Consider the following 23062-nt stretch of genomic DNA (forward strand, 5'->3'; position numbering starts at 1 on the left):
AAATAAATCTCTGTCACTTAATTGTTGAAGTTCTTTGTCTACATAGCCACCATATCAAGTGCAGTAGACATAAAACTTAAACTTCCAGAAATCTGTAATAGTCTACAGATAGTTCAAGTTGGGGAGAGTGATAGAATCAATGTTTGTCAAACATTATAAGCAATAACTGAAATTTACAGCAGAAAACTGAATTTAATATTTACTTCCATGATATACATGTGTAAAGATTCTTGTAGTTCCCCTCGCACACTGGAAATAGAATCTAAAGACAATCAGGACATGTAAAACAGGGAAACTGAAAACTTAATAATACCTCTGTACTGTGCTTTTTTATTGACTTCATGTTTCAAGTAAATTTAGTTGTTGATTGCTTTTTAATGCATATATTTGAGGCTATCATCTGTATTCAATGTTCTTTGTAAATGTTTTTCATGTTACATCTTATTTTTTCGTAATCTTTGGTGACAACAGATCACAATTTTTTTTGCTGGAATCAAAACTTGATAATTCCTTCTTACCCAGGGTTTGAAATAGCTGTAATTTGAAAGTAAATAGGGTCTCATAATATTATTTTGTTGCAAATGACTGTTATATATTGAAAGAATCAAACTTAAAAAATCAAGGAATAACAGTGCATGACATACAATTTCTCTTGTGAGTGTAACTCATACTAGTCTGTTCAAAATTCAGAAATCTTTATAAATTATCAGTTCATGACAGACAAAGGGCCTTGTTCATTGTAGCCTACTGTTAAAATGACATCATTGATAAAGGCTGTTTTCAAATCTTATTGTTGAGGATAGATAGAGCACACTAAACTTTAATCCAAATGTTTTGGTTCTGAGTGGCAGGTATTACTTTATCTAGCATCAACCAAAAATCAAGATTCATTTTCGTCATGAAACCACCGATGCAAAAATTGACAAAATTACAGAACCCATTATTACCATATTACTTTCAAGGTTTGCGGCTCATAGTCTGCCTCAATTATATTTTTGACTAATCAAAATGACACTGAAAGCTGCCACCCCTATTTACAGTAAAATGGACAAAGTCACCAAAGAAAACAATCAGATGATTCTAAGATAAGATGAACACAGGGGTGAAGAGGTTAATGGTTAAGTGCAATAGTCTCTGAGAAATGTTCAAAGTAAAAGATCCTCAATGCATCGCCAGAAGAAAACTTTGTGCTGACCTAAGTGGTCTGGTTTTGAATGGCCAATTGGACAGGAGTTGTAACTCAGAGTATTAGGAACCCATAAGTTTTCTGTAAAAATTGTTGTAGTTTAAACCTGGAAAATTGTCTTTGGTTATAATAGCAGATGTTCTGATCCAAACAAGCATTCTCTGAATTCTAGAGCATTTCAAAGAGGGTCAAAATTTAGAGGAAGTGAAAACTTATATGAAAACTTGAACAAAAAATGATTTTTTTTTATCTCCTATGATAAAGAAAATTGAAGATCTCTGCCTTGTATCTGTACTGGAGACTATACCATACATCAGTGGTTTTGTCTGTGAACCATAACAATGCATTTAATCAATAACAATCAATCCCTGTAACAGCCAATAACTAGGGTAATCTGACAACCGTAACTATTGACAAAGCAATGAAAGACATTTCAGTCTTTGCACTGTTTTTCCAAGAACACTTTAAGTGCTATACAAAGTTTTTCGCTGGCTCGACGTACTAAATGAATTCGGTCCATCCTGCTCTACCGTGGTTGGCTTAAACTTTTTCTACACCTCTGACAGTTTTGTTTTAAAGCCCTGATTAAGATACTCTGTGCAGGATTGAAATGTTGAAGAACCATTTAGGCAATGGCAATCAAATTTAATTTTGTGAAAAAATCTGAAGTTGTACTACTCTTCAACTTCTACAGTGTCTTACCAGCATACATATAAATGAATAGAAACAGAATTTTTAACAGAAAGTTGCTGTTCTTGGACATTATTTTAGTCAATTCTATGTCAGAAGTACATTGATCAGCCCCTGAAACAGATGAAAGTGTGAGAAATGAGAATATACCTTCATGTACACATGTGGACAGACCAGACACAGAAAGCAGTAAGTTAATTTCTGGTACTGACCAGAAATACCTAGATATGTCAGCTAACATCTGCTAAGACACATGACAACAGGGTTACACTGTGCTATCCATCAACATGAGTCTGTGCTTGATTTCTGACCTGTTCAGCCCATTCCTTGCAAACAGGTCTGCACCCACCATTTGATATCAACTATGGGTTAGGGCCAATTAAAGTATGCTGGTGAAAGGGTCATGGCTGGTTTTTGTTGGACATTGGAAACACAATAAAAATCCGTTATTTTTTCCTCCAAAATCAATGTTATGAAATCCACATTTCCTTTTGTTCTGTATTGTACATGTATACCAAAGTATATGCACTTTATGACATTTAAATACAACAATAGTACCTGTAAGTAACTTTCCTGAAACGGACAAGAATCTTTTTATCAGTTAAACAATTACACATAGAGAATGTTGTTTGGTACTGTACGATATTTTGTATTTGTTGTACTTATTATGTATAATGTATGTGCTGTATTTATGATAATTGTACATGATTGTGGACGATACAGTTACTGTACAAAACTTCAATTGTTTCAGCACTTTGAAGATCGAACTTTCAAACTTTACATCAGTGGATGATCATAGAGTTTATCCAATTTTTTGATCATAGAGTTTATCCAATTTTTTGAAAAAAGTGATCAAACATTGTCTTGCATCAATGTCACTGCTATTAAAATATGATGAGTTAGGTTTATTTCCTTACAGCTAAAACATCAGATTGTGAAATAACAAGTTCTAGTCACACACACACACACACACACACACACACACTGTATACTTTGACTGTACAATCAGGGAAACAGGTGATCTCTTAGTTGAATGATGCAGTAAGAATTTAAAATTTTACCCTGCCCAAGACATTGTCAAAATATACTAGATGTCAGTGGGTTGCTTTGCCAAACTTCCCCAAAAAACACTTTATTTACTGTACAGCTTGCCTAGAGGTTTGGAAATGTTCAGATACTTTTTTCATCAAGTCTTAGAATCCAAGGGCCATTAGAGTCAAGGAGAAATGATAAATGATTTGTCCGATGCAGGTAAAATGTTAAAATGATTTAAAAAGTATAGCTTGCAGGCTAGATGGGGAGATTGACTGATATCTTTTGGAATGCAGCGGGCTACTAATATCCTCAATGGAAAACTCAGTGAAATTATTCATCGACAGAGCTTTGCTCTGAAGGAAATTGTGAATCGATTTTCAAAGTAATTATTGCAAGTTGCATAAAGGTATTCATGAGCATAGGGAGCTGAACAGAGAATGAAGAACAACATTAACAGTTGTCAAAATGACAACCTTATTTCATTGTCTGTTTAAGAGTTGCCCCTATTATGACAGCTATCCAATAAAAAGTTATTTAAGGACCATCTCCTGACACTTTTGAAATTGTGTTTGACCATCAAATAATAGTTACAAAAGATTTGTTATTGTAGGATTTGGATTTCCGAAGAGACGATAAGTGGTAGCTTCTGGAAATATTTTTAAAAGAACTGCCTTTCCTTATTCAATTCGATATGAAGCGTAGTAACAGTATTAGCTTTTTCAACCCAATAAATTACATTCAAAACACAGTGTCATTATAATGTTGACAAATAAATTCTAGTCTAGACTAAAATAAAAGTGTTAACAATAACAGGAGATTTACATACATACAGGCTGAGTTGACAAGTTGAACAAAAGAGTGAAATGAATTTTTGGAATAGAACAAGAAACTCTTGTACAGATGGGACAGGGGCACTGGACAAGACATCAAAGTTTACAGCGAAACGGAGCATTGTGAGTCATGTTTGACAAAATTACACAAATTCCTATTGGCAATTAAGGCATGTACAAATCCTCTAGAGACTGACAATGGTCTTGTGACATTATAAAGGCCCCTTTGTGGCTTGATGCTCTAGTTAATGAACCAGAGGAGGACAGTGGTATAATCTTCCCTTGTCACATTCCCCTCAAAAGTGCCTCAGTGACTGTATGGAAATCTTCTTTGGTCCAGCAAAGCACCTTGTTTTGCCAGGTTGAATTAAGATAATCAGGGAGCCCATACCTCATCCCTTAATGTACTATACCCCGATTTAGTCTTGTCTACCTGCAGAGACACTGGAGACATTGGGATGAGTTGTGTTTGAGAAATTCTGATTCTGTCATTTGCCTTATCTGGGGAGCAGGGTCATTTGTCTCTGAAATGCACATCGAAACAATCTTGAGTGTTATATTGACAAATGTGAGCCTGTTCATTCTTCTGTTTTGTATTGAACTGTCTCGATAGGATAAGCACAAGCTCCATCATCCAAAAATGTGTGTACAGGGTGCATGCTTTAGGAGGAGCAACATGTATGAAGCTTCGCTGGTCATGGCGGAATGGAGAAAAAGAAGTTTTTATGAAACTTTAACCACAAATTGCAGAGATACCGTAGGATTCTGCAATACTTGCACACCCTGTGCAGGTAAATATGAGCTGCAGATATAGGTGATCAGAGATGGAGTTCTATGGTCTCTGAATCTCATACTGTACCCAGTTTGTTTTTGTTAGATTTGTTGAAGATAGGAGGTTCAAAGACAGACAGGCTAGATGTTATGCGTCAGTGAACAGCCTGCAATCCAGTTCTATTACCCTGCCTACACCCTAGAGATTCCCTGCCAGAAAGTTTCCCAAAAGCTGTCTAGTTTATCTTCATCATTAGAGTCATGCCTCAGATATTTCATTTTAGGCAACTGTCTTCTCAAAGGCTATGCTGCAATTATTCAATATAAAGCTCAATATGACATGGCACTCCACTATATTCATCATAATTTACACTATTTTGATCAAATTCAAGACACTTCATCAAGGGGATGTTGTCCCATGCATAGGGAAGTTCAAAAGGAGGTTTTTTGTAATCATGTATCGTGTACACTGACTACAACGAAACTTTCTTTCCTATTGACGGCAAAAACGTAATGTTACAATCGTAGACATTGAGAGAGCTAGTTCCCCTCTGCTCTGTTTGGGTAAATGCACTGATTTGTGTGCTACCTGGTCCCAAATGTATACAGGAATCAGCTTCTTGTTACAAAATGTGTACACTCTGTAACGGCATGATCTACTCAAACTTTTCTCTAAATCTAGGAATTTTATGACTCTACCTGATTTCAAATTATTTCCTGTTTGTAATGTTGAAACTACATGCCCTGGGGACATTGGTCTGGAAAGTTTGGACACAAGCATGATGAAATATTGTTCATTCTTAGATTATTCAAATGCATAATCTTCTTTCATTAGCATCTTTCAGAACTAAATTTACGATCGATACGACAACTAATCATCTCCAAGGAAGGTCATATTTGACATTATTTTCCCAGTTTCAGAACCAGAATTTTATTAATAAGAAATTTTATAAAAAATTTAAGTAGACTTTTATCGGTAACTGATCATTACCAACCATTCACAATACATCAATGGAATTTAGAAATATCAGTGCACATATAGAATTTTCAGATTGCAAACAAACTTTTCAAATTATTGCAATTTAAACAAATTGTGGAAATTTAAAAATATAACAAACCCAAGGTTTAATATCACTTTCCCATTCAACTGCTGTGGGTCTGCTAGTTATAGAATGAAAAAACTGCCCGCAATTTAGAATTTATGCCGAGTGGAACGTGGTATCACCACAGAAGAGTCATGGACCATCATTCCTATACTGATAAAATTTACAACCAGACATCAGAGACATCTGTCATTCTTTTTTAAATATAAATACAAGCTGGTACTCGGTTGAAACAATCACAAACTCTCATTTTATTTCTTGAATGAGCTCAATATATGCCAGGTGACAAAGTTTTCCAGCAAAAGCTTCAGTGAAAAAACCGTGATTACAGTCAGAGTTTATAGATCCAGATGGGTACATTCTGAACAGAAACTACAAAGGAGTATGTGAAAGGCCAAGGATGAAATATATGCCAGAATAAAATGCCATAAAAATTTTCAACGACACCCAAGTGTGTGTTTCATTAATGGTAGATGCCCCCTGAATTTTTGTGGACAGTTTTACAGTTCCTGGATGAATTGTAGGCACTGTTGATGTTTCATACCATCAAAACTTTGCCCTGTCTTTAGAGAGAATGTCAGCTGTAAATTGTAATTGTCTAAGTGCATTTTAATGTGTTTTTAAAAAGAATGTGTGTCTCCGGGGAGACTGTAAAAGAAAACTTCACCTTGTAACAAATGTTCTAGTTGACTTTAGAATTTCTCTTAAAATCTTAATATTTTAGATGTTGCAAGGATTACTTCAAAATGAATAAAAAAGTCACATGTGCCAAACTTTTAGACCAAAAAGCTTTACAGTATTAGAATAAAACATGGTTTGAACAAAAACTAGAAACAGCTGGGATAAAATAATAGAAATGATTGATACCATATACAAAAAAACTAATAGTTGTATAATTTATGAGGAAATTTAAAGATTCTTCCAAATCAGCTTAATTTCTTTCCCCCTAAAAATATTATGTGCTTTCTTTTTTCAAAAATCATGGTTATGAGGCAAACATTTGTTGAATTTCGAGGAACATTTTGAGAATATTTGAATGATCACTGCATTGTAATTGAATTAGTGAAATGATATGTTTTGAAGTGTATAAGCGCCTGCAGTGAAATTTGATAGCTTAACTTTGATGTAAATTATCAAAGTAAGTATCAAAATCTGACTCTAACAAAAAATTTTGGTTCCTAATGAATTGAATACAATAATTACATTTCACTGTTTGTAAAAAGTCCTGATATTTTAAGGCGTTAACTTTAAATACCCAAAAAGTACCACCCTTATACTCAAAGAAAGATTGGTACATGTAGCACACACGTGCATGCATAGAGAGAGATTGCCTTGACTTGATCAAACTTAGGAGTACACTATCTCCTCCTAAGCAAAGGTTACAGCCAAAATTTATTGCTGAAATCACTCTTATAACAGGCCATGTTTATGGGACAATAATGTGATGTCATAGTGATAGAATCTCCAGAACAAGGCGCACATCTTGTCTCAGATATGTTGCCATAGATAAAGACAAGAAGATGAAGAAGAGCATTCAGTCAGTGTTATCAATGATGTAGTATTACAGCAGGGCAATAGGCTGTCAAAGTCGACCATAAAGAAGACTTTACCTTCATTTAGGTTTATGTGTACTGTGTTTTCCCCTTGGACATCTCCAACTTGGCATCTACATGACTTCTACAAATAATTCCCCGTGTACGGGGGGCACAGAGGAAGGGTGCATTTAAAGACACTTTATGGATGCATAAAGCTCCTGTTATCTAGGTCTTATTTACTGAAATCTCCACCACCAATGACCCATGAAACTGTATGACATCATTAGCAAGGTGCTAAAATACCATTCAAGGCTTTTAGACCAGAGTTGGAGTGTCTTTCCACATTTCTGTTTTTATGCATGTGGACATAAATCAAGCCTTCCTCGTGTGGCATAGGCTGCGTTATCTCTGCACCAAGTTTTCCAGCATCTGCGTATTAGCAGGTGTCCCTGTGACTAGATAGCTTTTACTCTTTAATATTGCAGTAAAGTTGGCTTTAATAGTGTGCAGTATTTTTATGACTCTGGCAGATAGCATCGCTGCACTGTCCCTATCAAGCTCTGTCCAGGGCAATACAGACTATACTGCATGCCGTTATTGTTTAGTATCATGCTGAATGACTGACGTGCGGCACTCTCTGCAGGAGCGGTGTGTGTCAGTGAATAGGAGGAATGAGGGAAGGTGATATTGACAGAGCTGTTGTCATGGTTACTACCCAGCTTGATGGCAGAATGTGTTGGTGTGATGTTGAACAGATTCCAAAGAATATTGATTTTGCTTTCTTTGAATGAGAACAAGGAGTGGCAAAATGCTCAGTCAAAAAATCAGAGTTTCCGACTTCTTTTCTGATGAGTACCAGCAGTGACATCTTTTCTAAATTTCATTATGTGACAAAATATTAAGTTTCATAGAAAAGCAACAATGTTTGATATCAAACAATTGTTTGTTTTCATTTGATAACAGGATTTGGTAATTACTGTATGATGATTATTCAAAATTTTGTAGTAAAATTGTAATTCAAATCCCTCCATTCAGTGGGATACTTTTCGTTAACACCTTCCTTTCTTGATTTTTTGGTTAATTAGCTTATTTAATTAATTAATTTATTTATTTATTTATTTATGAAAGGAATACTTCAGTACGGATTTTCATGCATGGCCTAACTTTCTTCTACACTTAAGAATTGCATAAATTTTGCAGCACTTGATGGCCAATTGAGTTTTAATTTAAAAGTGTATCTTTTTAACTGTCTGGAGATGAGCAGAAGACTACCTGCCCCAGGGAAAGATGAGATAAGCTGATTGTCATCACTTTCAGTCCAGGGTTAATTGCCGAATTTGTAAGAACTCTCAGAAACAACTGAGGGCAGACTTCGGTTCACTGGTCAAGTGTCCTGATCCGACGTCCCTCTAGAGTTTGAATTGTTCGCAGTTGTTGTCGGCCACTTTTTTCCCCTTTTCTTGTTTGGCCTTGACTTGTCTACTGGCAATGATAATGAAGCCAGGGGCAAGATTTGCATTTCCTGAAGTTGCTTATTCATCCTGAGAGATGAGGGAGATGGAGCAAGAAGCTGTAAGAGAGAGAGAGAGACGCTTGGCAAAATGAAAAAACAAAGAGGTGATATGGATGACAAATCACCACAGTGGGAATGTAGCAGGAGATTGGATCTGGTGAATCAGAAACTAGACTTGGCCTAATAGCACCATGCTGCTTGATTCATGGCTTGACAAAACTACTGTTGACGTAAACGAAACTTGGCCCTAATGAGCTAGAGTTGCGTCTTTGGACTGTTAGCCATTGATTACCAAACACTCATCACTCTTATCAGCTCTCCGGCAGGTCAACTATTCATGGCAAACTCATGATAAAAGTAATTCGTAAATGGAATGTCAGTCTATACGTAGGCTGTATGTACAGGTACTTACCAGCTTGACAACAGAATTGTGTACATGTACATGTATCGCTCAGACTGTGTTATAAACTTCTTGGTCTGAGCCACCAAAACCAGTGTATCAATTTTGTTGTAAAATACATCCATCAAAAAAATTCTAATACTTCACTCAGGAATCTAAAGTTATACTTTTGTTCACAAAATTTACTGTCTGAAAAGCTGGATACAAAGCTTGCGTGGTATAGCTGTTGGGTATCCCATAAAGTCATCTTGTCAAGGCAAGGCAAATGTACAAAATTATGACAAACTTGCGCTTCTATGATCTGAACAGACCAGAAATCAAGTGATAGTAATCAGAGTAAATTATGAAAGTTTTTGATAATCCAGAATAAATCGATCAGGTTGTGTCACTCAAACCTTAGAGTCAAGCTAGGATCATGAAATAACTTCAGGAACTGGAACCACTGTAATCAACAGGTTTTTCCCTTTCTTTGAACACCACAAAGGAGATCCATTCTTCGTGTACATGTAATATGTACATTATATGCAGTTATGAAAGTGGCATCCCCTCAACAGACTAGTTGGTCACCCCTCAGCAAGTGAATGATATGATCCATCTAAATGTGTCCACTGGGACAACTATATTGGTCAAATATATGTATGAGATACAGCCTTGAATATGAAAAAGACAGTACTGGTTATCACATGGGAGCAATGTAACATTCCTGTCCTGATCTCACCTCAGTCCAATCCAGTGTCCTGGAAGCTTGACTACCCTAACTGGGAAAACTACTGGACAAAAATCACATAAAATTCATAGGTACAACGAGTTTAAAAATATTTTCAGTCGCGACTTTGCCAAAGGCATCATTACAAATCATATAAGTTCAAGTCTTGCTGATCAAGCTTTCATCAAGAGAAATCGAAAATTTATACCTTTGAAACTGTCGATCAACCCCTACTGTACATTTGCACTTTCCATGACCAAAGGGTGCAGAGAAATTCACCGCGGTGGGAGAGGTAAAAAAAATCAGGGAGTGATCAATATAAATAAAATAAAATTGGATGAAGACATTTAGCTGCGAGGAATGATGGTCCCATACTCGTAAGAATATTGAATTTTGGCAGCTTTTTTTCAGTGTAATAAATGGGACTACCTTGAGGTAAGGTGTCACATTTGAACTAAGCTGGGGGGTTTAGGAACTCAGCCAAGTGTAAAGTTCCATGTCATTGGGTTAGACCTATAGGATTCTCTGTATTTGTCCTTGCTTCAGTAAAGATGCAGGCCTGTCAATACACATTACAATATTTTGTGGAGCGGCAGAAACAACTGTTAAAATATTTAACTTTCCCCTACACAGTGGGACATGCACAGACCCCTGCCTTGTTTCTTTTTTTCAGCGAGATTTCTCCTGGAAACTCAGGTTTTATATTTGACATTTTTTTTAAGCATGAGTGAAAAACATCGCTGCAAATCTCATTTAGGAACTACGTTGGTAATCACTTTCAATAGAAGAGTTACATATAAAACTACAAGGCACAATTGACGACTTTCATCAAGAATGTAATTTATTACTCAACGAGCTAATTTTCAATACTAAGAATACACAATCAGAATTTTTTTCTTATTTTCAGATTTTCAGGACTAACCATTCAGTGTATGAGGGAAAAAATAATATAAGGAATGGAAGAATTTTAGACATCTTCAAAAGTGCACGGATTTTGTTTTAAATTTAGCACAGAATTAACGCAAGAAATCCTGTACTCATAGAAAAAAAGTGTTTTCAATTGCAAAAATCAAAGAGGACTTTGAATTCTGTTGAAATTTCTCTGTCCTTTATCAGATTCATCGTTACGGAAACAATATTCAGATTTGAAAGGAGAGCGAGAAAGTGTACATTTCAACCGCTGTTATCATGTTGCTGAGGTTTCCACTTGAAAACTATCAGCCAGAAATTAATATTCAGAATGATGAGTTCTTGGTTTCTGAGGGTATATCAGCTGTGAGTTTCGCATTACATTTTATTCCTAATAACTTGGCTGTGTTTTTTTGAATCGCCAATGATATTCGCGACTCACTGAAAATTCACTGGGGTATCACCATTTGCATATAATCTGCATATGAAAACATTGATTTCCACCTCATTTGCATTCAGTGTGCTCTGGTTTAAGCCCTGCTTGAATAGTTTGATTGGAGATTTATAAACACACACACATACACACTGATTGAGCAGCAGTCAATCGTGGTATTCATGTCTGTAGAGGTAACCCGATAATTATCATGAATGTTGAGAATTCAATGAGGAATTCAAAATATACAAAACTTTTATCTTTTTGCATTTTTGCATTTTCCTTGCTTTTCAAATTTGATAAAACTATATACATGAGTTTTTCACTGTACTAAACATGTGAAAATATTAGCTTTTTCTTGGTCTTAGCATCATTGATACATGAATCCATTGCTTTTGTTTCTCTCTCTTTGATATACTGTCAATCAAATTCCATCTTAAAGTGACACTTTCTACCACATGTGACTCAAGTGTACCTTTACGTTTTATTTTCCTGGAACCTCAATCCAAAATATTCATAGCAGATTTAAACACCCTCTGAGGGCAGGATAGCATAGACATGTACGATGCAACTTTTGTCATATCAATTCAGATATCTGCATGCACCTTGTGGTAATTAAATACTCTAGATGTACAGGACTCTCAGAGACAGATAGATTGTACCGTAATTGTTTTTTTTTTCTCAAGTTGAAGTTTGTCCCTATTAGCGGATGCCTGGAAGCTACATCAAATAAGTTAATTAGTTGGGTGGAGCCCAGAGTTTAGTTTACCACTTAATACCATACCCAACTCATTGTAAGCCTCATTATGTTCCTATTCACGACACACCATCCTTGCCAGAAGCGGTTTCTAAATTCACTTTGCGCATCGCAAGAGTTACAGTTCACAAGCATCTCTATTCATCTGGGGGTAAAATTAAGACCGAGAGTAATGAACGAAAGTGACTGACTAGTGAAGACCTGTGCTTCTTTGATTAGAAAGCTGTCTCCATCTCATTTATTTTAGCACCTTGCTTGTCATGAAAATGGAATCTTTCAGAATATTAAATGTATCGTAATCGTAGAATTTACAGCTATTATGTGGCTGTTGTAATACAATTGTAATGGTCAACTCTATGTTCAACATAAATGCAAATAAATACTATCAGCAAATGGTTTTAATTACCATTCAACTGAGTCAAAGAATATTTTTTTATAAAAAAAGGGAAATAGTACGCCCACTTTCAGATGAAATTATTGTAAGTCAGATTTGAGGTCTGGACATGCTGCACCAATATTGTGCAAATCTTTTGTTTTAGTTCAGCTGAATCACTTGCTTTTCACTTTCGGCAAATTTCAAATCCGTTAATGCCATATTAATCCCTATTGAAATGAGTTGTTCATTCTGTAAGCTGTTAATTTCCTTCATGGTGAAAGCGATACTACCTTCTTGGCAACCAGCGTCCCGGCTTGTCACTTATCATGACGATCAATCAATATCTATCACACCTTTTAAAATATACCCTTTCACCAGGCTGAAGTGTTAGTGAAGTTGGGCAACAAAGCTTGAAAGGCTGAGTGTGAGTTTCATTTGGAAGGTAAAGCTCTCCATGGCCCACATGTCGGCAGAGTTGCGCCTACATTCAGGGCATTGTTTTGACATTTGAAATAAAATTATTGCATTCCACAATCCAGCAGTGAAATAGCATTGACCGAAAGTTAGGACTTGTTTGTTTGTTACAGTAACATTTGGTCTCAGTTTTGATTTAAAAAATATGAGCAAACTACTTGTGACTGAAAGTATGCACCCGGATTATCTTTTAATCCTTTGAGTGCTGTAATTTTTCCCACCAAAATTTTAGTCCAACATTTTCCAATTTTTTATGAATTTTTCTGTAATTTTTTTGATAATTTTGGAAATGGACATCAATTTTTATTGGCCTCAGTTTTTGATCAAAATTTTAGGAAAAATTTTAAAAAGAAATTCTGGGTTATATTTTATAAAGGCAACAGAAACTGGCTTTGGCACTCAAAGGGTTAAAGATATTGGCATTTTTCAACTTATGAAACTGGTATTGACAGTACTCTATATTTGTCTAGTTACCCCATGGATGAGTGAGTGAGTTTTGTCCCTTCCAACTAGTGCATTCAACATCACATATGGATTTGCCAATGATCGCAGCACCTGAAACGCAACTATTGGTCAAGGTTAAAGTCAGAGTGGAGCTATGCTTCAATGAGCTATGGACACATGACAGCATAAACTACAGAGATTATGCAAGACCTTCATAAATGATCTATATCATCGAAATCTTCATGAGGAATAAGCTACTTGATATGAATTGAAAAAGATACTTTTGATGCTCTTGCATATTCTAAGGTCGCTTAATGCTTGGCAAGACAAAGTTTTTTACCATTTTTAAACTAGTGGTATACAAGACCAATTTTTCAACTTGTAACTGTTTTGCTAGTTGCATTTTGCTAGTAATAATTTTTACCAGCATATTTTTTCCAAATTAAAGCAGAAAATTTCCTATTTCATACTTTATTAAAATTTCTCACAGTGGTACGTGACTCTGATGATCAGGTTTTTCCTTGTGACACATTTGAAGTACTAAATGTGAAACAATCAAATTTTTGGAAACTAAAAAAAGTGCTGCATACTTTCTTTCACAAATCTAAGCCTTGTCGAGATATAAAACTTGTCCATCACAGAAAAAATATCCATAGCATGAGCAAACTGCAAAATGTTGACAGGAAGTAGTTTCTGTGAGTCTTAATTAGTACTACTAAATGTGGAATCGTCAAGTTTTTGTGAACTAGAAAGTGCGACTGACTTTTTTCACAAATCTTCAGAGCTGAAGATATAAAACTTGTCAGTCAAATAGAAAACATCTGTATTATGAACAAACTGCAGAATGTTGACAGGAATATAAGGCTTCTGAATCGTAAAAGCGTTTCTCCTGAGGTTTCTAATGTATCAAACAGCACAAGCCGCAGACCAGACTGATGCTGGCCAGGTGATTAGAATGTTAGTGTGCCACGTCAAAAGAATGATAAATGACAGCTAGGGCACAGTTTTCTGATCCTGATTCCAAATCTGAAAATTACTTCTCAAAGTGCAAAACCTGCCGTGACAAATGTTCTATTTACTAAATACTATATCATCATGCAAATGTGATTCTCATAGAAATGAAACAGGACAAAAAGCAAAAAAGAGAAAATTGTTGAAACGTTTACTAAGAGTGCCGTGTATACAATATTAGATATTTGATAAATATTCTGATATCTTCATAAAATTTGGTTTGTTCATTTTCAGCTGGACTTTAAATTAATCTTGTATTTACTTATTTCAGCTGACTATTTTCTTATTCTTATCTTTTTTAAGTAGGAGAGACACCTTCATTGAAGTCCCGCATTCCCTTGCCACCTGTCAATCATAAACTTCTACATATTTCAAAATTTGAACACCCTGATATTGAAAATATTCCAAAAGTACTAAATCACCGGTCTGGAATGATAATTAGTCTATATTACTTCTTCTAACCATGCCAAATTTTTGATTACGGTAGAAAATAGGAAGGGAGCAAGAAGTTGTCCACAAGGAACTAACTATTTATTCTCTGTACTATTCTGTAAGTGTAAGAACAATGTAACCCTTCAACCACCATGGTTTGGCCCACACTCATTGTTATCAATGGTGATTGTGGACTTGTTCACCAGGAATTGGGGTGAACAGGATAAAATTTACAAGAACCTGACCTTGCAACCATCCTGAAATCCTGTCTTTATCTGCCTAAACACTTTGGGTTCAAACAACACATGTTACACATAGATGCTTCATTGGTCACTTTTTGTGAAAGAAAAGGTCAGAAAATAGAAGCACTTTGTAAGAAAATAACTAGGGTAAAAAAATTTGGATTTTTTTTCTTAGATATGTACACTTATGGTTGTCAATATCGTAAAAGCCTCTCAGATTTCCCTGTATATTTCCCTGAAATATTTTCTTCAAGCCAACCAACATGATTACAAATGGATCGATTTCTGAAGACATGTTTCCAAATTTAGTTTTCCCAATTTGACAGTAGTTTAATTAACTATCACACACCCCAATGCTTTTATGGGTCTCTTGCTGGCCAGTTGTTTGTGTTAATGTGGACATTTTGCTGGTTCTATATGCAGGCAGGTTAATGATAATGACTAGAACTTTATCTTAGCTGGCCATTGGAGAGTCTTTCATCACCCTTGGAATTTACTTGTCAACTGTAGTATGATGATATACAAGTTTTTAAAGACTGTGATGATATCGTCTATAATTTTATGCAATGTTTTCTGTGCATTTGCTTTCTCATTTCCTTGCAAATTGCACCTGATTCTCCAGTTGCTGAATATTCAACATGCTCATTTTGCCAAGCCCTAATGAACTCTTATCTTCTTGAGCAATGAATTCTGTTCCAGCCCTGAATTCTCCTGGAGTAATAAACTAGCCTGCTGTTCCCTATACGACCTGCACAAATCAATCTTTACCCAGCATCCTTCGGGGCTTTCAGTTGAAAAGGAATATTGCCATACAGTCTTGCAGTTCTGAGTTTTTTGCGGTGAAATTTTCAACCTTTTCTGAAAAACATGCTGGAATGGACTGTGGAAACATTTCATAGAATAGAAAAGAAAAGGGTGCCACAATGTTCATCAAGTTGAGTATTGAAATATTTAATACAATTAAAATTTAACTTAAAATGATATTGAGGTGTACCTCATTTTTGTTTGTGTACCTTTTTTCACTCTTTTATTGTGATGAGAATGTTAGTAATTTTGATATGCCTCTGATTCTTTGAATTAACTGTCCTGTCAAAATGATACATTTTGAATAAACTTGCTTTGTGGAAACAGCTAGGCAAGCATTGTCATGGAATCGGATTAAACATATTGTGGCAAATTATCACAGTGGTTGTATTCATACCAAATGAAGTGCAGACGTTCTCCCTATCCAAGAAAGTAATATTTCAGAGACCGTACCTGAGAAAAAATTCTACAATTTTGCCTGCCAGGATTGACAGATTGCGTAGATTTTTGCCTCAAATTTTTTATGACATTCTAAATACTGATGAGTATTTTTATATGCCGTCTACATAAAAAATTTATACATTGGGAAAAGGAAGATGAAAGCATAAGCGTCATTAACCTGGGTATGACCTTGGAGATTAATTTTTGAAGCACTGCAGTACATTCCCAGATTTTTTTTTGTAAGGAAGTATAAGACTGGATGAGTTTGGGTATTTGTTGTGATAGCCCTATGATCAGTAAAGTTGACATCAAGTGCTCGTAACTTTTACATTTTAAAACTAGATTGTCGCCAAGAGCAAGACTCAGACCATGTATATGTATACAGATATAAATGTATATGTAGCACTGCAATAGGCACAGATGAGCAGATCTGCCAAACAAATTCCCTGGGTAGTATTTCCAAATGTAATTACAGGGTCTGTCAAATGATTTTACATGTGAAGGACTCAGAAGACATGACGCAGACATCATGTTTGAGTGATCATACAAGCACTCTGGACACTACGGTATTAGTTGGGACATGATCTTAATCCCTATGACCTGCACACAAAATGTACTGGTGGAGTTTCCGTTCCCAGAGTCAAGCCATGCTGAACCAAAGGGAAAAAATATATGACTCAAGTAGACATGTAAAGGTTACTCAAGGTGTCGAGGTTTCACAGCCAGTAAGAGACATAAAAGAAAATAAAGAAGTTGAACATGATAGTCTGGAGTAGCCGTGAGTCAATGCAATCATGATCAACAAGATAAAGGGACAAGATCCACGCTTGAATTTGTCCTGTCACCTGCCGTAATTTAGCCGGTTTCATAATTATCACATCCCAAATGACAAATGCTGTGAAAGCACGCTCTTTGTGCAAATTTCTACTGCTTGGGGGCTCAGACATGTCAGGGAAAAACAGTTCATCAGACTAATAGCTGAGGTACCCTTGATGAATATTTTTACTTATTGCCGCACATTTGTAAATCTTTAATAATTGATTACAGGAATGACACAATTTGTAATTGAGTCTGGATTGATGCGTTCTTGTATCATACAATCTCGTTTTCATCGTCACTTCTCATGTAGTGTATCACTCAGGAACACCATTCTTCCTATGTTCTATATTTAGAACTCAACTTAAAAACATGACCGGTAAATTTCCCTCCATGATATAAGAAGTATAGCCATGCTTACCAACTAGCCTAAAACACAGAGTAATGTGTTTAAACATTTTACTGCAAGCCAATATGAAAAGGACAGAAATAATAAGCAGAGAATTAGTGAAAAACTCCTGATACAGACAAAATCAGTTTCCTTCATTTCGGCAGATTAATCTGATGATAGTGTCCACTAAGCGACGTGGATGTGGCAAAACTTGGTACAATTGAATTTGCATGTTAATCTCTAATTTGCAGATGTGTGAGAAAAGTTGTGTTTCAGATCACCGTACAAAGTTGCCGGCGGCTTCATTTCACAGCTAGGTTGTGAGCTGGAACACACACCCTGAAAACAATGAAATTCGTTCATTCTTTGCTAAACTCTGTGTGACTTACTCTGAGATGAATTAGAATCGTGGCATGCAAACTCAAACTTCCGCACGACAGCAGAACTGAAATTCCTGTGACATTTTCACCGGGGACTGGGCAGGAAGCTATCTGAGATCTAACGTATTTGATCCTGCTACGCCACAGTGAACAAAGTCGGTTATTTACATAACAGAAACTCAGCTGGGTATATGAATTGATTAGAGGGAAATGCTACCCAATCTCACCACTGGGAGAGGTGCATTCATAAATATATTCATAACATAAACAACAGGTGAGGTCCCAGCAGAAGTTACCAAAATCATCGGTGGAAATTTTGTGTTTATTCACCACCGACAAAATTCATGTAGTGAAACACAGGCTTGAATAGAAAGGTTACAAAATCACCAGGGTTTTAGCTCCTAGAAACATGGGCAAGGTACAGGAATGTGCAGTGAAATCAGCTACCTGTAACACATCTAGGTATTGTAAAACTGACCTAGAAATCATAAACCAGAAAATCACATTACTTTATCAAAAAAAATTTCATCAGGCAGCAATTGAAATAAAATTCTGAGTATATAAAAATTCTGAAAAAAAGGTTGGGAAAATTAGTTTTAACAAGTATAATTACTATGACTTTTGAGATATCAAAACAGATGTTGACTTGAAATGAAAAGACAAATACTTTCCTTGCGATTGATCAGATACAACTTTTTATAAGTATATTGTAAGTTTTGTGAGAATTCATGGGTAAAGAATTGCTTTATGTAAGGATTTGCAATCAGCAGATGATTTTACAACGTGTAAATTTGAAACCTTGAGCGCGATGAGAAATTTCTAATCACGGTATATTGAAAGTTACAAAATAGCATATTGGGGAGTTGCAACAACTATTAAGGGTTTTTGCAAGAGGCTTGTGAAAATTAAAGCCCCAGTAATACTAACTTTTGATGATAATTTCACCATTTTAATTTTGAATGTGCACCATAATTCCTTGTTCTTCTCCCCAAAGAATGTTGATATACACAGTATCCAGCTTGTCAACTCAGCCCCTATGGTTGTCAACTGCATTGTTATTGTTGAAAATTGACTTCTGGTCCGGACTAGAATTCAAATGTAAACAATAACCAATGGCATACATTTTACACATATAAACGCTAAGTTGACAAGCTAAATAGTGGGTGTTTCAACATTCTTTGGGGAGTAGAATAAGAAGTTGCAATTGATCTATAAAATAAAAATAATGAAAAAATCATCGAATGTTAGCATTAAGCGGCTTTAATGAAAAACAGATGAAGTGTTTTCGACGCCTCCTGACACTTGTAAAACATCCATGAACAAGCACCAAAATCTTGGTATCAACAATGTGCAAAAATGTTACAGAAATTTAAATTTTAAAATTTCAATGATAGTGAAGAGAAGTGGATCTTATTTTATTCCTTAATAAGTTTTCTAAGATTCTATCAAGAATATGTAATGAAAGAGCAAAATACATTATCTTAAGAATGCTGAAAATTGTAATGTGCAAAAAACATTGAAAATAATTTGCAAATCTTGTGAAGTCACAAGATGCACCGACTGTTTAACTGTACATTTCACAAGTTTTTTTTATTGTCATGGTAACAGTTAAACCAAACCCCTTATTACCCCTGATCTCCATAGGTTTGCTATGTAAATTTGGTTTGTGCAGTGTCAGAATTGGGCTACCTACATGTTACCATAGTAATGGTGAATCTAAAGTGCTTTACTTGCTCCATCAACAAGGGAATATGTTTGTTGATTTACTTTTTGTTCCGTTTTTTCAGTTTAATTGACAAGTCAGGGGAAAAATTTACTATTATTTATATTCAGAAAGAATTACTTTTTACTGGCCTTGTATTGATAAATTGGAGAACTAGCTTTAGTGACAGAACTGTAACTTAATAATCACAGTGAGTACTTGATAGTTTGGCAATTTTTCACTGAGCTGTCGAATTTTGGAACTCACACGTATTTTGGCTCCACAAGCTGTAATCTCTTTTAAATCATAAAAAAAATCTTACAAATGTTTCGTCATTTCATAGTTTTTGTGATGAAGAATGAAAGCTAACAAATAGAGTAAAAAATGCCACAAAATTCTCCTTCTAGTACAATGAGATCTCCAAATCAAATTTATGATTCAGAACAACTTATTTTTTTGGCCAATGTCAACTAAGCTTGAATATCTGGGTAGATATTATTTGATATATTTATATATTCAGTTCTCGCAATTAAACTGGAAATGTCTTGACAGATACCGTAAAGTCACTTCTATTCACATGAAGATAGGTGACAGTGAATTGAGAATTTATCAGGGGCAAATTGCCTGACATTTGATAAAAAATTTTGATTTTATTTCATTTCAATAGAGAAGTGGAACTTTCCATGTTTCGAATATTTCCAACAACATTCAGCACAAGTAAGGATGAACGTTCAGCCATTTAAGTATGGAAAAGGTTGAAGAGAGAGAGAGAGATCAGTCGAACATCATTTAGACTATAAGGCATGAATGTATGTGAAACTCAGATGAAAATTCACAAAAATGATAGTTTTCGTTTGCAGATATGAATGTCTTTTTTAAGTGGATATACACTTGACAATAAAATAAATCAGTCAGGCTTCAGAAAGAAATCTTTCCTGTAAAGCTAACTTGCCCGATTCCAGCACACTCATCCAACACTCCTTATGCAATCCAACATTTATACATCATTGTGTCACGATTTTTGAAATAAAAATACATTAATAATATTGAGACATACCGAACAGCCAATGCCCTTTAGATATACATATATGTATATGGATTTTCATATTATTTTCGCATTTATTATTTCATTATTTTTTTTAACAGGCTAGTGAATTTTCAAGGGTTTTATAAACACAAACTCTAGCAACTACTTAAGACCTAGTACATTGTCAGCAACCAAATACTGTTACACTTAAAGCCAGCAAGTGAAAGGTCGGAGCAGTGTTCTGATGTCTGATATTTCTTTCATCAAAATGGAAAAATTGTGAATTATTACCTTAATATAAAAATACATTGTGGTCACCCCTGTCATGTCAAGTGATATGAAACATTGAGAAAGAACTAGGCTTCTTATATTTCAGATGCCACAAGAGGGTCGAGGCAGCAATCAAATGCCCTGTATGCTGAAAAGTTGAAATTTGAACTTCATGACCATTCTTGTTTTGTTGTATTCACATTTGTGTCACTATGTAAACAACATCAGGTAGTTTCTTTCTTCTTTTCCCGTTCACAAACCTCTTTCTTGTCAAATTTAACCTACGTTAATCACCAGAAAACTTGGCATTCACCTATCATTTTGCTTTTCTTTTTTCCTTTAGTTTGACATTTTTTAGTATCTTTAACAGTCAAGTGGGCTGATTTGATGTCAGTTGTCGAAGTGGTTGCTCCAGATTTTCTTTCAGATCGGATACAGTCCACTCTGTGGCTTTTATTGTGTTTGACTACTTTGCCACAAAAAGGACCCAGTTAAGCCTCTTCCATGCTCAGAAAGTGTGCTGTAACTTTCCTCAGACTGAAAAAGCTATGCTAATTGGGACAAGCTAGAATGTAATGGAAAGGAAAACAGGAAACTGGCTTGATATTAGACCAAATACAGAAAAAATTAAGCTACCTGCGTCACGGCATTTGAGAAAGAGTGGTATTGTAAAGGTATGCTTGAATAATGATTTGCAGTTTTCAAGTCAGAAAGGATGCATTTTCTAGTTGATAGAGCTTCAAAAAGAAAACAAAGTAACCTGCCGAGAAGGCAGTTTGTTTCAATCATGATGAACGTTACTACAAATGTGAGCATATGTACCTGAGTGTACGACATTCCATTATTTGTCCCGATCGTTTTTCACGGGCCAAGAGACTGAGCAGATACAGCTGCCAAAACTCCTCTATTGGATAGGTAGGCCACAAAAAACAGACAAGCAGATGCTACGTTACGGCATCCATACCACTTAGCATGGGCAGTGCAAATGCCCAGCCTTCAATTGCAAGTAATTTATTGGCTCTTTCTTCGCAGGAAAGTAAATGGCACCTACTACTGTATTCTTCGCTAACAAATGCAGATCAGGACATTGTAGTGAGCTTATACACCCCAGTTGTTAAGTATTAGTTTGGGAATTTCAACTGCTCATAGCAATAAATACTCATTTTCTGCAGTATCCTGAACTGCTGATGTCCGCGGCAGCAAAGAAAACCTCACAGCAGGGAAATGAAGCTGTGCAATCGATGTTCTAAACTGAGAGTAGTGCAGTAAATGAGATTATTGGTCAGACTGGTCCCCAAGTAATAGCCCAATCCACCTATCTATGTGATTACACTCAAGACTCAAAACTTTTACCCTTCAACTCGACACATTTCAGTGTTGTAAGTCTAACTACTGAATCCTCATGACTCCTGGCAAATTTTGAATGCAGCATACTTAACTACACGCATCTCGAAGATAGCTAATTAAAACTGAATAAAGATCAAATAAAATGAAATGGAAATTAGCAAACACACTATTATGGCAGCTGTGAACAAGTAATTTTCACTTTTGAAAATATTTTAGAGAAGTTGGAAACAAGCCTTATTCAAAATATCCAACATGTATGAGTAAAGTATATACATTAAGGTAATGTAAAAGCAGTAAATTTTTTTATTTTCTGAATTTTGAAAGAGTTCAGCATTTTTTCTTTCCTTACTAGCTATTGGTACTTACTATAATTGTAGGTTGACAAATTTTACAGGGGTATTAAAAGACCACAGTTCAAAAAATTACAAATATCTCCAACAAAGCTTTTAAAATGAAAAAATATGAAATAAAAATTAGAGAACCCAAACTTCTAGCAGCTCTGAAATAATAATGTTCACGTTTGACAATTTTTTTAGAGAAGTTGAAAACATCAGCCTTATTCACAATATTCAAACACGTATGAGTACAGTGACTATATAAGATAATTTAAAATCAGTAAATTGTTTTTCTTTTTTCCAAGTCTCAGAGAAATTCTTCAACATTTTTTTCTTTTTTAACCAATATTGGTAGAGTTGCTGTACTTTGACAGTTTCAACATGCAGGAAAAGACAACGCTTAAATCATAATTAAATTACTCAAATCTATACGTCGATGACACGGTAATCATGCTAATACTATACAGTATGAGAGATCTTGTAAAAATGTGAGTTTCCACCAGCTATGTGGACTAAATCTAGTTTAATTTTACAAGTCTTTGATTTGCATGGCTACCTTTTTAAAGATTATTTGACAATCAATTCTGAGATTAATGAACGAGGCTTAATGAGTATTCAGAGGGCGGATTATCGCTTGACTTTATTTTCAATTTGCAGGGGATATAAATGTTACAGCCATTATGCTGAAAAATTACAATTGGA

General features: G+C 35.3%; 2 protein-coding genes across 7 annotated transcripts in view; one reads left to right on the forward strand and one right to left on the reverse strand.

The window, feature by feature from the left end:
* LOC139150200 (neuronal PAS domain-containing protein 3-like) overlaps window positions 1-23062 on the forward strand; it is a 138357-nt gene that overhangs the window by 56051 nt on the left and 59244 nt on the right. The window lies entirely within an intron of this gene.
* LOC139150202 (egl nine homolog 1-like) overlaps window positions 1-23062 on the reverse strand; it is a 227996-nt gene that overhangs the window by 32959 nt on the left and 171975 nt on the right.

This window comes from Ptychodera flava, chromosome 14 (genome assembly GCF_041260155.1).
Source record: "Ptychodera flava strain L36383 chromosome 14, AS_Pfla_20210202, whole genome shotgun sequence".
Lineage (NCBI taxonomy): Eukaryota > Metazoa > Hemichordata > Enteropneusta > Ptychoderidae > Ptychodera > Ptychodera flava.